The 13,682-nt window shown below is 44.3% G+C and overlaps 1 protein-coding gene and 1 long non-coding RNA gene across 3 annotated transcripts in view; one reads left to right on the top strand and one right to left on the bottom strand.

Annotated features, from left to right (window-relative positions):
• The window catches only part of LOC117192204, a 37,671-nt gene that overhangs the window by 8,943 nt on the left and 15,046 nt on the right, over positions 1–13,682 (top strand). The gene's annotated exons all lie outside the window — the stretch shown is intronic.
• On the bottom strand, positions 11,549–11,985 carry LOC117192205. The gene is made up of 2 exons (XR_004474247.1): positions 11,710–11,985; positions 11,549–11,601 (listed from the first exon to the last, which is right to left on the bottom strand). It is a non-coding gene; the product is annotated as an uncharacterized LOC117192205 (long non-coding RNA).

The following is a 13,682-nucleotide window of genomic DNA, read 5'->3' as shown; positions in this document are numbered from 1 at the left end:
ACGAGCAAATCATCTAGATAGACGAACACTTCATGTCGTAACTGAGAGGGTATAACTTTATCCATTAATTTACACATGGTTTGTGGAGCGTTGGTTAGTCCAAATGGCATAACTGTGTATTGGTACAGGGGTCTCCCCGGGACGGTGAACGCGGTCTTTCCGCGAGCGTCTGAAGTCAATGGGATCTGCCAATAGGCATCCTTCAGGTCGATGCTGGAAATATATTCAGCTTTTGGTAGTCGGCTTAATATTCCATCGATCAAAGGCATGGGATATGCGCTCTTTACTGTGACTTCGTTGACCTTACGGCTATCGAGACATATTCTCACCTTTCCAGGTTTCCTAACGAGAACGACTGGTGACGACCATGGACTATCAGACTCCTCAATAACGCCAAGCGCTATCATTCTATCTACTTCCTCAAACATGAGCTTTTCGACGGCAGGAGATACCGAATAGTGCCGCTGTTTAATTGGCTTTGCATCCCCTATATCGATATCGTGACTTATCCAGCTGGTTCGACCTAGACCTTCTTTGGCGAATGACGGGAACTTTTGGATAGCCTCTGACAACATGGCCTGTTGCGAATCCGTTAGGCTTATATGCATATGGTCAACCTTGGCTAAGGCAGCAACTTCGGGCTTGGCATTCTGGGTTACTACACCTGGAGGTAACAATTTAAATGCAGCCCAAAAGTCCATTCCAAGGTATAATTCTTGAGCGAGTGATGGTACTAAATATAATGTTATGGGCTTAGTTTCATTTCGAAACAGCACGGGAGTGGAGATCTTGCCTACAATTTTCTGCGCAGCTCCATCAGCAGTTCGCACAGATGCATTAACTGTTTTGACGGTCGCATGACTAACTTTCAACGCTAACTCCCCTCCTATACTACTGATTGTTGCTCCTGTATCCAAAAGACCAGTGACTGTTCTCCCCAATAGTTGGACCTTTGCATACGGTCTTATGTCCTGCGCATTCCCAACTACGGCGCATAACAAAACTTTTCGTTCTTGCTTCGTAGGGAGCGTTGGCTACCATTCTCTATCTCTGTCCTGGTTGGTAAGTCTGGTATTTGTGACATGGCCGGTTGAAGTGGTAGCGAGTTTGTTTTTGAACTCGTTACTCCGTATTGGTGGCTTTCGATACCATCTGTCAGCGTGCACTGATCAACGGTGCACGAGCTGCCAAGTTTTTATACCCGATACTCAAAATGAGTATTGGGGTATATTAGATTTGTGGTAAAAGTGGATGTGTGTAACGTCCAGAAGGAATCGTTTCCGACCCCATAAAGTATATATATTCTTGATCAGCATCAATAGCCGAGTCGATTGAGGCATGTCTGTCTGTCCGTCTGTCCGTCCGTCCGTCTCTCCGTCCGTCCGTCTGTCCGTCCCCTTCAGCGCCTAGTGCTCAAAGACTATAAGAGCTAGAGCAACGATGTTTTGGATCCAGACTTCTGTGATATGTCACTGCTACAAAAATATTTCAAAACTTCGCCCCGCCCACTTCCGCCCCCAACAAGGACGAAAATCTGTGGCATCCACATTTTTAAAGATACGATAAAACCAAAAACGCAGAATCGGTGAGGATGACCATATCTTCTACAGTGCAAAATCTGAACCAGATCGTATCATTATTATAGCCAGAATCAAGAAAACAATTTCATTCTTTCTCGCTCTGTCTCTCTCTAACACACAGGTTTCATGGTCGGCTTTGCCAATTGCAAAATATGAGTTCAAGGATCTCAGAACCTATAAGAACCAGAGCAACCAAATTTGGTATCCACCCTCCTGTGATATCGGACCTTGACCGTTTCGTGTCAAAATTTCGCCACACCCCCTTCCGCCCCCGCAAAGGACGAAAATCTGGGGCATCCACAAATCTCAGAGACCATTAAAGCTAGAGTAACCAAATTTGGTATCCGCACTTCTGTTAGATCTCACTATAAAACGTATATCTCAGAATTTCGCCCCACCCCCTTCCGCCCCCTAAAAACGCAGAAGCATAGATAATGACCATATCTATCAGACTGCTGAATCTGGATCAGATCGGATCATTTTTATACCCAAAAGGAACAAATCAATTTGCAGTGGCTACGCAGCGCCCGACGTCACGCTCAGACTGATTTTCTGTCTCTCTCGCACGCACTCTTTGTCGTGTCGTTTAATATTAGCGGCGTCTGCCGGAGGAGATCCATACTGACTAAGTATCGGGTATAACTGTAGAGTTGCGGTGTCCGCAGCTACTCACAACGTTCCCCCTCGTTTGTATTGCATTTTCTACAAGAGGGCTTGTAAGTGTCAGCTTTCCCACACCCATAACAAAAAACCCTCCGCTCTCCAGTACATTCTTGGTAACGGTGACCTAACTTCCCACAATTCCAACAGTTAAGGGTCATGGCATCAATACTTGCATCATCTACACCATCAGCATCGTCATCCGTCTCACTGAACGTTTGATGCATCTCATTAATATGTCGTTTAGACGCAGCACGCAGCAAAATTGTCGTAGATTTGGACAATTTCTGAATCGCTCGCGAGTACGAACTATATGACGTAGCTCTGCGATACTGTTGATGGGTACATACAAGATTTCGTGTTGAATTTCTGGAACTAAATTGGCTTTAAGAGCTTCTAACAGATAGGGCTCAGTCATTGGCTGTACTAGTTTGTCTGCCAATGCGACTATTGCTTCATAAAATAAATCAAACGGTTCATTTGGCTTCTGTTTCCGCTGCGTGATCGCTGAGCGGATATCCAAGTCGGTACGTCCGTCTTTGAATTGAGTCTTGAGTGCTACGCACAGGTCGGACCATCGGATGAGGGGGACACTCTTGTGGTATCGCCAGAACCATTCACTGGCACTGCCCTCAAACAGGTTGCTCGCATATCTGGCTAACAGTTCAAAATTTCCATTTAAGGATTGGTTGGTCATGGCATTTACCCTATAAATGAAGTCGTCCACGCCAATGGAGGAATGACCTGAAAACCGTATTTTCCAATTTGAAATGATTTGGCTTATTCTATCAGCTCGTAGCTCTGAGACTGGCGGGGTCCCTCCTAGACTATATCTAGCTGGTGGCTCTCTGGCCGTCTGTCTTTCCGAACTACCCCCGAACAGTTGCTGAAACGTTTGTTGTTCTACTTCGTCGATGGTTTGTGTATTGATTGGTTGTGAACGACCACTTTCCATACTTTCACGGGACGCCGTTTGCTGAATCGATAATTTCTGCAGGCCAGTTTCTATGGTATGCGCTAATATGTTGGTTTGAGCCTGCATTGCAGCTGCCAAAGCATCGGCAATAACCTGGTGTAGACCTGCATTGTTCGAAGCGGCATTTGCTTCCATTTGTACTTCCGAATTAGTCTCACTAACAGTTGACCCGCATGGGGCGTCTGCGTTGGGATCGGTTGCCCCACCTTTAGACCTAGTCTGGTGCATGGTTGTGCTGGGGTCTTGGCTTGCAGTCTGGACTGCGCCAATCTCCTCAGCTAAATTCAAAGCCGATCCATACAAGCTAACGTGGCAGACAGGACAAAGCTTTTTGGCTCCAGCTTTACGGTTAAAACAGACTCGGTGGAATTGGTGTCCACAGCTGGTGGTAATTAACTGAGCTAGGTAGTCAACTTCCTTGGCGCACGTGCTACAAATTATTCCCTGATTCTCTATTTGAGCGAAATTCTCGGGACTACGACTTAGGGGCATGATTATCGTACAAAATCTGTCACCCAACGATCTTTTATAGATAATAACGACACTAAATACGGACTAATTTATATATCAAGGCAAAGGAATAGAAATGACTAAATGTTTTTAAATAAAAGGATCATGATTCTGCTTCGATGCACATGAGAGATAGACTGAATCTCGTTCGCTATCTAATCTCACTGTCTAAGAGACGAATTCGTGTAGAAAACAAAGATACTGAGTCGGACAGGTTCTTTCTACCGCGAGACAGGCGATAGCTTTTTGCCATACACCTGATTTCTATCAACGGCTGAACCCTATCACAAAAACTGGACCAAGTAGGTCTTACTTTGCATCAACTGGACCAAGAGCTTAGTATAAAAGCTTCAGGATGTCGACAGTCGACGACGCTCTTTATAGTTGGGAGGATGATGGAAAATAGAAAAAGCTGCAATTAAACTTCCTTGCGTATACTCTCAACTCCGCGAGATAGGTTATAGCTTGTCGCCATAAATTAACCCAATTTCGATCGACGGAGGGAATATCTACTTGCACTCGATCGATATACCGGCAGTGGTTAAGTCAGATGCAGCTTAAGTGGACTGGACCAAGAGCTTAATGGAAAACATCAGGATTTCAACAGTCTCTCTCGCTACACTATACCTTCACAACCGATATTGAGGAAGTTAGCAAGGTTGTCTGAACCAAGAAGGATAAGGAATTTTCCAGTCGGGTGTAGTTGACTGTCTTTCGGACATTTACTGGGGCTGTGACAGCTCGGGCCCCACGTTGGGCGCCAATTATTATTATTTTTCTTTTAAATTTATTATATATATAAATATATATTGCTAATACTGTAACAGATAACGAAGCAGGAGGCTAGGATCTGAAACGGTAGACGAGCAGATGGAGGGTATGATCGAGATCCATGCACGCGTTGCTGCCGGTCTCATGGTTAGTCGGGTAGAGTGGGGGTGGGGTAGGGAGAGATCGCGTCACGAGCTCGAGCATTAGGAGCAAAGACAATAAAAATAAGTTTCGCGTGCGGTTCAAGGTTCAGACGGAAGAAATTTACAGAGGAATGACAGTGTAGGGAGATGAGTCAGCGGAACTAATTCGAGCGGGAGTTGCTTGCGGTGTCATTGTAACTCGGTATGCCCACCCTTCCTTGATCGCACCGGTCAAAATAGGCTGAGTAATGGGTAACGATCCCTAAAATAAACGCTCTACTTCTGCTAGGTTACGTCATCTCGGCGCCACATGATCCTTAATAACGGCAACAATTAACGGGAATTCATTACAAACAGTTTATTCATTAAACTTTCCTACAAGCTCTCATGGCCGCTACGGTCGAGGCATGGTATCTTTAATGTTGCTTCGACTTGCGTAAAATTTTGATTTCACATATAGCAGACGTTCACAGGTTATCACTCACATTACGATCAAATCCAACGATGAAAGCGCTTCCATGTGGTCGATGAGGGTGGCTGAAAACTTGTAAATATCAGTGTGTCAGAGTAGATAGGCGATACGCGCGAGTATTAGTTTTAGTTCCTTTCCTTCTAGTTGCACATTTCTTTATGATAAACCAAACAAACCGAATCACACGAAATTAACTTTTAATGTTAATCCTAGGGTCAGTACAATAGTGGGGTTCCAAAGTATTATTCTAATATGAAGAAATGCATCGGCATAGCCATCATGATCGAGACACCGAATGACTTCATCAGCAACGCAAACAGTATTTCGGCACCGGTAAATGTCTTCTCCTTTAGCGTTACTGTTCGTATGTGGGCGGCGTAAGCGACGTAGCAATGACGAAAGTCACTGAAGAGGGAATAGTCAATTTCACACATACGTACATATGTATTTCACTGCACGCGTAGATAAAAGCCCATCGACCGTTTTTCACTGGTGTAGGCCGAGCAAGGCTTGTATGTGTGTGGACCCACGCCGGTACACGCTGCGGTAAATACAGTGATGCTCACATGTATGCAGACGCCACGCCGAAAGAAGATTTGGGGCGAAGACGGCTAACACATAAGGTGACGAGACTGTAGTGGTTTCGGCTTACAGCACTACGACCGGCATTTCGTACGTTATTACGTACGGCCAAACCCGATGGGTTCGGCCTTCGCTTAATAAACGTAGGAATGGTCGGCTGATGTTTTGACTAGATCTTAGCCACGATGGACACGCGGTAATTACGGTCGAGGTTAGAATTTTTCCTTTCACTGCACTACTTGAGTATTTTCCTCAGACGTCCGTCTGGGATCGCGAGTAAAATTGGAAAGAACATGCCCAAGCCACTCTCCTTCCGCTTGAGCCCTTGGTTCTCTCATTCCCCTTTTCTCACCACACCTTGACAGTAGCCGCTGTTAACTTATGTCATTTTTTTCTTGCGCGTAACTGCCCAAAAGGTGCAAGGTGCATGTCTAAGGGAAGGGGAAACCGTGGGACGGTTATCCGATATTTTTGGTTGGACAGGCGCCACTACAGGGCTTGGCATTTTATCCCAGTCACGCTGCAAGTTATTTGCGCCGTCTCTGGTCTGAGGTCGTGCAGGGACCAAGTTCTGTCTTCTCTGTTATTATGCCAGCCGGTTTCATCGTCATAAAGGGGTTCAAAAGAAAGAAAAAACGGAACATTAGCTGCAGGGGTCGAAGCGTTGTATACCCTCAAAGATCCATTGTTTCCAAGGAAGCTTTTTTGTGTTTGATGAGAGCAGAAGAGTCTTAGAGTCCTAGTTGTGTTCGGAATAGTATCAGCAATTGGCACTCCTGCCAAATTTCTCTACATATATCTGTTCAAAATCGTTGTATCCTCTGTTAGGGTATACAAAACTAAGACGAAAAGGAAAGGACCCGAAATGAAAATGTCATGGGTCTGCAGTTTTCGTTGGGTAATCCGAGCTCTGAGCCTTTTGATTTATGCAGTTGCAGTCTCTACTCTTTCGAGAGGGTATTCCTTGGGAGAGGGTTCTACTCGCATCAGGTTGGGAGGTGGAACTGTCATGACATCATGATTGATTTGAGAGCCTCAGGAATAGTAGATTTTAATTAAATTTTGGAATAATTTATCTAAATTCAAGATGAAGAGTATTTGCCGTTCTTCTTTAGAGTTTTGCCGTGAGTTTTACTCCAAGTTACTGCATACTGTTTTTTTTTTTGGCTCCACTCGATGCCCCGCACTTGTTGAATTTTGATATCTGGTGGGAAAACTTTGCTAAATTGGTTGGCCAAAGAATCTTCTGGCAGCTGCTTTGGGGCGACTCTCCCAGTATCGAATTATTCACCGCTCGTTTTGTTTTGCCGAAAAAGTAAGTCAAAAGCTCGTTATGCAGGCAGCCAGCGTCACGGAGATCTGTGTGCCGTGCCTGCAATTTGCAAGTAATTCAAGCCGCGTCAAGTGGCCTTTTGTACGTTTCATATTTTCGGCGACGAATGAAATCGGCTCTCGACTGAGCGACACCCTTGCGAATGCTCGGCAGAGCTTCCGCTGCCGGGGACCGTGTCTATTATGTGTCTCTGTCCAATTGTATGTACAATAATTTGTACAACAGCAAATCGTGGCCACTCCAATGGAGCAAGCCCCTCCGAAGGTTGAACTTTGTGCGAATCATTTGGCCCCAGGGCAAGTGGACTTCAAGTGTTAAAAAACATAAAAATTACTTCATTTTCATTGTGGATGGAGTTGATGTGGTTTCCCATTGTGGCGGCGGTCAAGTGGGCTAATGACTGCCGGTAATTGAGACTCTTGGAGATCACAGATCTCTGTGCTTGTGGTCGCAAATTAATTTCTATCCCTTGGACAGCCAGGGGGGACTGTCAACAGCATTACTGCTGTTGTTTCACACCCTGGCATCTTCTATGCTATTTTTTTGGGGCTATCGGATTACAGTGTGCATAATTTTCGTAGAATCGTTACTCCTCCACTTGCTCGCCAAACTAGCGGCCAAATGCGCAGTTCAGCCGGGCTGAAAGCTATTTTTAACTTTTGTCTATATGCTCACGGTTTGGCCATAAAGTGGCAGCCACGAAGCTAGCCATTTACTCGTACTCCAACGCCGCACACATTTCAAATTGAAATTCAATTATGAAACCCAATATGCCCAGACCCAAGTGGAAGGCAAACCCATCGCTGAAGGGGGAAATCAATGCGAAAAGCGTTAATATTTTATATGTTAATTGAAGAAGTGGCAAAGCTAACCCTAGGCCATACTCACCGATAGGTGATACTTGAATGCTCTTCGTGGGAATCGTTTTGTATTTCATGGTTTTCTCTTCGCTTTGATTTGATTGTGCCATTTTTCATGGCACATTTCTTATCAGCAGACTCTGACTAATGTTGAAATCCGTGCGATCAGTGCTCGGCATCTTTAAAGCCAAGTTAATTAACAAGCTCGAATCATCCGAGATCGGATTATAGCCAGCCATTTGACCTCGTTTATAAAAATGTATTTGGACAATTAAGAGGCGGGGCTGGTTCATTTATCTGTGGCATCGTTAGCGTCATCGTTTTCGTGTCGTTCTGTTGATTGTCGTATGCAAATGACGTATACGCCCCGATGTCAGGGCTGGGGGAAAAATACTCACTATTGCCGGCCAAATGTCAGGCGAAATCTGTGAATCTGTCACTGACTTGTCGTCTATGTTGTATATACATATCCTCTCCGCTCAACGAGCTCTGTCCGGTGTGGAAATATTTTCGTAGTGATACAATAGCGCGACTTGGCTCTGATTTACAGTCAAGATACATACGTGCGATAACCTCACATTGAAATTGCATTAGGATTTGCTGTGGACAGTGTGAGGCATGATCCCTGAGTCGTTGAGACGTGGGTGGGTGTTGGCCGGGGAGATGCGATCGTCAAAGGCGATCTTCTTTTCTCTTAACGATTACAAACGCTTGCAATTAACTCAAGTTATATATTTACAGGCAGCAAACAGCCCCGTCCACTGCACCGATCCATGGCCATAACATGCTATATCATAATTTACAACTTTGACGTATCTGCCGGCTGCAGAGTCAGGCGTCAGCGCACGCGTTCGCCGCAATTCTGTTTTCGATTATGCGGTTCATGGCTCCCGGCAGTCGTAAGACTTCATCTCTAGCTATACATATCTCTGCCTCTGTCTCTGCCACTCCTTCCCTACCTCCCAGTTCTGCTCTATCTCCCTGCCCGACTTCGACTCCGACTACTTCTCTGGCCTTGATGGCTTGCCCCTGGCGGCGTTTTGTATCTTGCGCTTGCATCTTGTATCTGTTGCTGCCACACCACGACCACATGGGGCGGTTGCAACAAAATTTGTTAGCCTGTCATAAACTGCGCCAAATCGCATAAATTACAGCCGCCATAGACCGTTTATCGGTATGCAAAAAAATATCCAATTTTTATCGTCTTGCGCCGAGCGAAAGTGTCGATTGCCTTCGCCTGAGAACCGTTTCGAGTGCCTTCTGGCCAAGCAATTTCTTTTAATTGATTTTCAACAGCCGTGTGAGATTCTCTACCCCACTTGCAGCCTCTTGTCTAGACCCAACGTCATCGACAGAGCTAACGCCAACGCACGAGATGCGGCGTCCCTGTTGACAGGTGTTGATCGAAATGACCCAAAAAAAACAACAACAATTAGAAATAGGAACAAGATACAATACGTTGAAGATGGATACATGCGTCTAACACTTTTGCTATGTTTATAAACAGCTGGCGAAAACATTGCGGGAAAAAGAACTCAATCAACTTGATGGGGTGCTCGTCCAAAAGGAAAATATCCAATAACTGGCAAGGGAAAAACAAATGCTGCATTTAGATGAGAGATAATTCTCTTGGAACGGTAAATCTTTTTGTGGTGGAGCTTTCCGAAGACAACAAAAAGAGTCTGAGAGGAGAGTGACCGACTGAAGGACTACATGAGCCAATCCATTTCCAGGCAAAGAACTTTCTCGTTCAACCACTTAGTGGTGGCGGTACTCGTAAAAAAAACACAAGAAAAAGCACCTACAGACTCGATGTTCATTGTCAATGTTCAAATGCAGTTGTCTACCCGTCAACTCTGTTAACAGAAAAAAACTGGGTGCTGCTGGGTGTCGGTGTACGACACTTTAGATATATTTACCGACAATCAATATCTACTGACGAGATGAGTTCTGAAGAGTGTGCCCAGCAAACCAAACGCTCACAAATGATATCGCATACGAGTCAAATGCGAGACTTAACCCGACAAAACGCTCGCATTCGGACCCGCATATGATAGAAATATGATACTTGTGTCGTTCAGTTTGTGGCTGTGAAAGTATCATTTAAGATAGCTCGCAAAGGAATCGTTTGCGAGCCTTTTGCGATATCATTTATGAGCCTTTTGCGATATCATTTGTGAGCCTTTTGCGATATCATTTATGAGTCGTTTTTGATATAAAATAATATCAAAAGAAATATTTTGTTCGAGCCCATTGCAGTATCAAACGAGGGGGAACGTTGTGAGTTGCTGCGGACACCGCAACTCTACAGTTATATCCGATACTTAGTCAGTATGGCTCTCCTCCGGCAGACGCCGCTAATATTGAACGACACGACAAAGAGTGCGTGCGAGAGAGACAGAAAATCAGTCTGAGCGTGACGTCGGGCGCTGCGTAGCCACTGCAAATTGATTTCTTGCTTATGGCTACAAAAATGATCCGATCTGATCCAGACTCAGCAATCAGATAGATATGGTCGTTATCTATGATTCTGCGTTTTTAGTTTTCTCGAATCTGCAATATTGTGGATGCAACAGATTTTCGTCCTTTGTGTGGGCGGAAGGGGGTAGGACGAAATTTTGAGATATAAGTTTTATAGTGAGATCTAACAGGAGTGCGGATACTAATTTTGGTTACTCTAGCGTTAATAGTCTCTGAGATTTGTGGATGCCCCAGATTATCGCCCTTTGCGGGGGCGGAAGGGGGTGTGGTCAAGGTCCGATATCACAGGAGTGTGGATACCAAATTTGGTTGCTCTAGCTCTTATGGGTTCTGAGATCCTTGAACTCATATTTTGCAATTGGCAAAACCGACCATGAAACCTGTGTGTTAGAGAGAGACAGAGCGAGAAAGAATGAAATTGTTTTCTTGATGCTGGCTATAATAATAATACGATCCAATTCAGATTCCGCAGTCTTAAAGATATGGTCATTCTCTACAATTCTACGTTTTTGGTTTTCTTATATCTTTAAAATTGTGGATGCCACAGATTTTCGTCCTTTGTGGGGGCGGAAGTGGGCGGGGCGAAGTTTTGAAATATTTTTGTAGCAGTGACATATCACAGAAGTCTGGATCCAAAACATCGTTGCTCTAGCTCTTATAGTCTTTGAGCACTAGGCGCTGAAGTGGACGGACGGACGGACGGACGGACGGACGGACAGACGGACAGACAGACAGGGCTCAATCGACTCGGCTATTGATGCTGATCAAGAATATATATACTTTATGGGGTCGGAAACGATTCCTTCTGGACGTTACACACATCCACTTTTACCACAAATCTAATATACCCCAATACTCATTTTGAGTATCGGGTATAAAAAGACTCATAAATGATATCGCAAAAGGCTCACAAATGATTCCTTTGCGAGCTATCATAAATGATATCGCAAAAGGCTCGCAAACGATGTCGCAAAAGGCTCGCAAGAAATAGTTTTTGCGAGAGTTTTTTTTTGACCCGTTCCCATTTTGATCCGTAATAAAAAATATTTTTAAACTTTAATATGAAATGAATTTAATGTATGTATGTAATATGTATGAACTATGTTCTAAAATTTAAGTTTTTTTGCATCACTTTTTTCCAATCTGGCCTTCCGTTCCTGAGCATACTGGAAATATTTTTAGTTGTATGGTCGAAATCCTGATCGTCGAGCGCAAACTTCTGTTTAAATGCATCTGAAGAAAATATAAAATATATTAAAAATTGGAGAATTACATGTGCGATATATGTTCGGCTTTTTCTTTTGTAAGACATTTTATTTCTTTTATTAATAATGTACTTACCGATTGGCAGAAATTTCTTTTAAATGCGTAAGAGATGGTAGAGATTTTTAACTTAGCACTGCACAGTTCGACGAAAATAATTGAAATGACGGCGCAAGGAACGCACGCTTTATTTGCACTTGTTTCTAATGCTCGACACATGTAAAAAAAGAAAAACCCGAATGACTTTTCGACCACCAATCTGGCGACACGTCATCTGTCGAGACGTGAATACAAAGCCGAAGGAGAATTGCCGGACCGAAGGCACACGAAGGCTTGCTTTTTTTTTGGCTTTCGACCGGCAACACGGTCGAAGCGCACTTTCCTATTGTAAAACTCCCGCTCGCGAGCTCGTTTGCGAGCGTTTTGCGACACAAGAAGTAGTGCTCATTTTTGGCTCGCTTGCGAGCTCGTTTGCGAGCGTTTTGCGACACAAAACCATATCGCTCGTACACAAGCTCGCTTGCGAGCTCGTTTGCGAGCATTTTGCGGAACTCTCGCAAAAGGCACGTTAGTTAGTTTGCTGGGTGGATGGGCAATCAATGAGCCAAATCCATTGGGATAAGAGTAAAGCAGAAATTAGGCGGAGCATCAGGAAAGTTCTGTCTGATTTCCAAAACCCATCGTCACATGAACTGAACATACATACAATCTGTACATATGTAAGTACTACTATTCTATAATCAAATTGTTTATTCAAATTGTAAGCTTAATTAAATGTTTACTCCGTTGAAAACAATCATCAATTGATTATTATTTACACAATTGCCGTCTTACGGGGCAGGCATCGATGTCAAGCCGCCTGCCTGCCTATCAGGCGGTCGTCTATTGAACTCCGAGTGCCAGTCCATGAAATGATATTTTTATTTCATAATTAGTATTTCCTCTGGGCATTGATTTTGTAATTTATGTTAATTCCTCCGTTCATCTGTTTTCTATGGAAATATGAATATTGTATACAAAATTTCATGCTCTATTTCAATCGCAGGGGCAGAGGCGACTGCGTTTTGGGGCTTTTGAACAAAAATTCAACTTTAGTTAAGTGAGCCGGTTTCGGTTTCTGGCGAACTCTTTTCTGCCATTCATACTCGTATCTACGAATTCATAAACAAGTTTTCTGTTTTAGCCAGCGGTTGGAGCCAGTGGTCTTCGCGGCTTTTAATTAAGCGTTATTGGATTCGCTCATTGCTCAAATGTCGAAATAAATTGCTGCAATTATTTATGCGTCACACCCAATAGATTTCTACTTGCCGGAGGGTCTTGCCCACGCTTCTCTCAATGGAATTCATCAGTAAATGCTTTATTGATGGGTTTTCCCTCGACGATCCAAGGGCTTGAGCTGCCCACTGAGTGGTCTTTCGGCAATCGCGACTCGACCATAGAATTCATTGGGTGTCTTGGAGCTTGGGCCATTATCCTCTCCATAGACTTCTGCCTAATGGCTGACATGTCACAGAGATGTCTTCCTCAGCTCGTCATCTATGGGAACTATATTTTCCCAGCCAGCTTCCGTGTAAAATAATGATGCCATCGCTAGAAGATCAAACAGATCAGGAGCCAGGCAGGCAGGCAGGCAGGCAGGCAGGCGGACAGGCAGCAGGCGACACTGAGGCGACACCTTTCGAATTTCATCAATCATTGCAAATGCTTCCGCTGCCAGAACGCTGAGCCACAGCCCACCCCCATACCGAAAAGTATCTACACAGCGGATGGATACTCGCACAGAGATACTTGTATCTCTTATCGGGCATGTGTGGAATCGGGTTTGTTACGATACTCGCGCGAACTGGTTTCGGGGCTGGCTGCTAAGCAGTCACTTACTTATATTTATTAATTATCGTATCGATAGCTCGGCTTGGCTTGGCCCCGGGCCCAAATCAGAGTCTCAGTCCGAGTCTGAGTCTAGCAACAGCTGAAACCCACTTGGCATTGTGCTTTTTATACCCGATACTCAAAATGAGTATTGGGGTATATTAGATTTGTGGTAAAAGTGG

Source organism: Drosophila miranda (assembly GCF_003369915.1).
Source record: "Drosophila miranda strain MSH22 chromosome Y unlocalized genomic scaffold, D.miranda_PacBio2.1 Contig_Y2_pilon, whole genome shotgun sequence".
In the NCBI taxonomy this organism is placed as follows: Eukaryota; Metazoa; Arthropoda; class Insecta; order Diptera; family Drosophilidae; genus Drosophila; species Drosophila miranda.
Note: the sequence above shows the minus strand (reverse complement) of the source record. Positions and strands in the feature narration are given on the sequence as shown.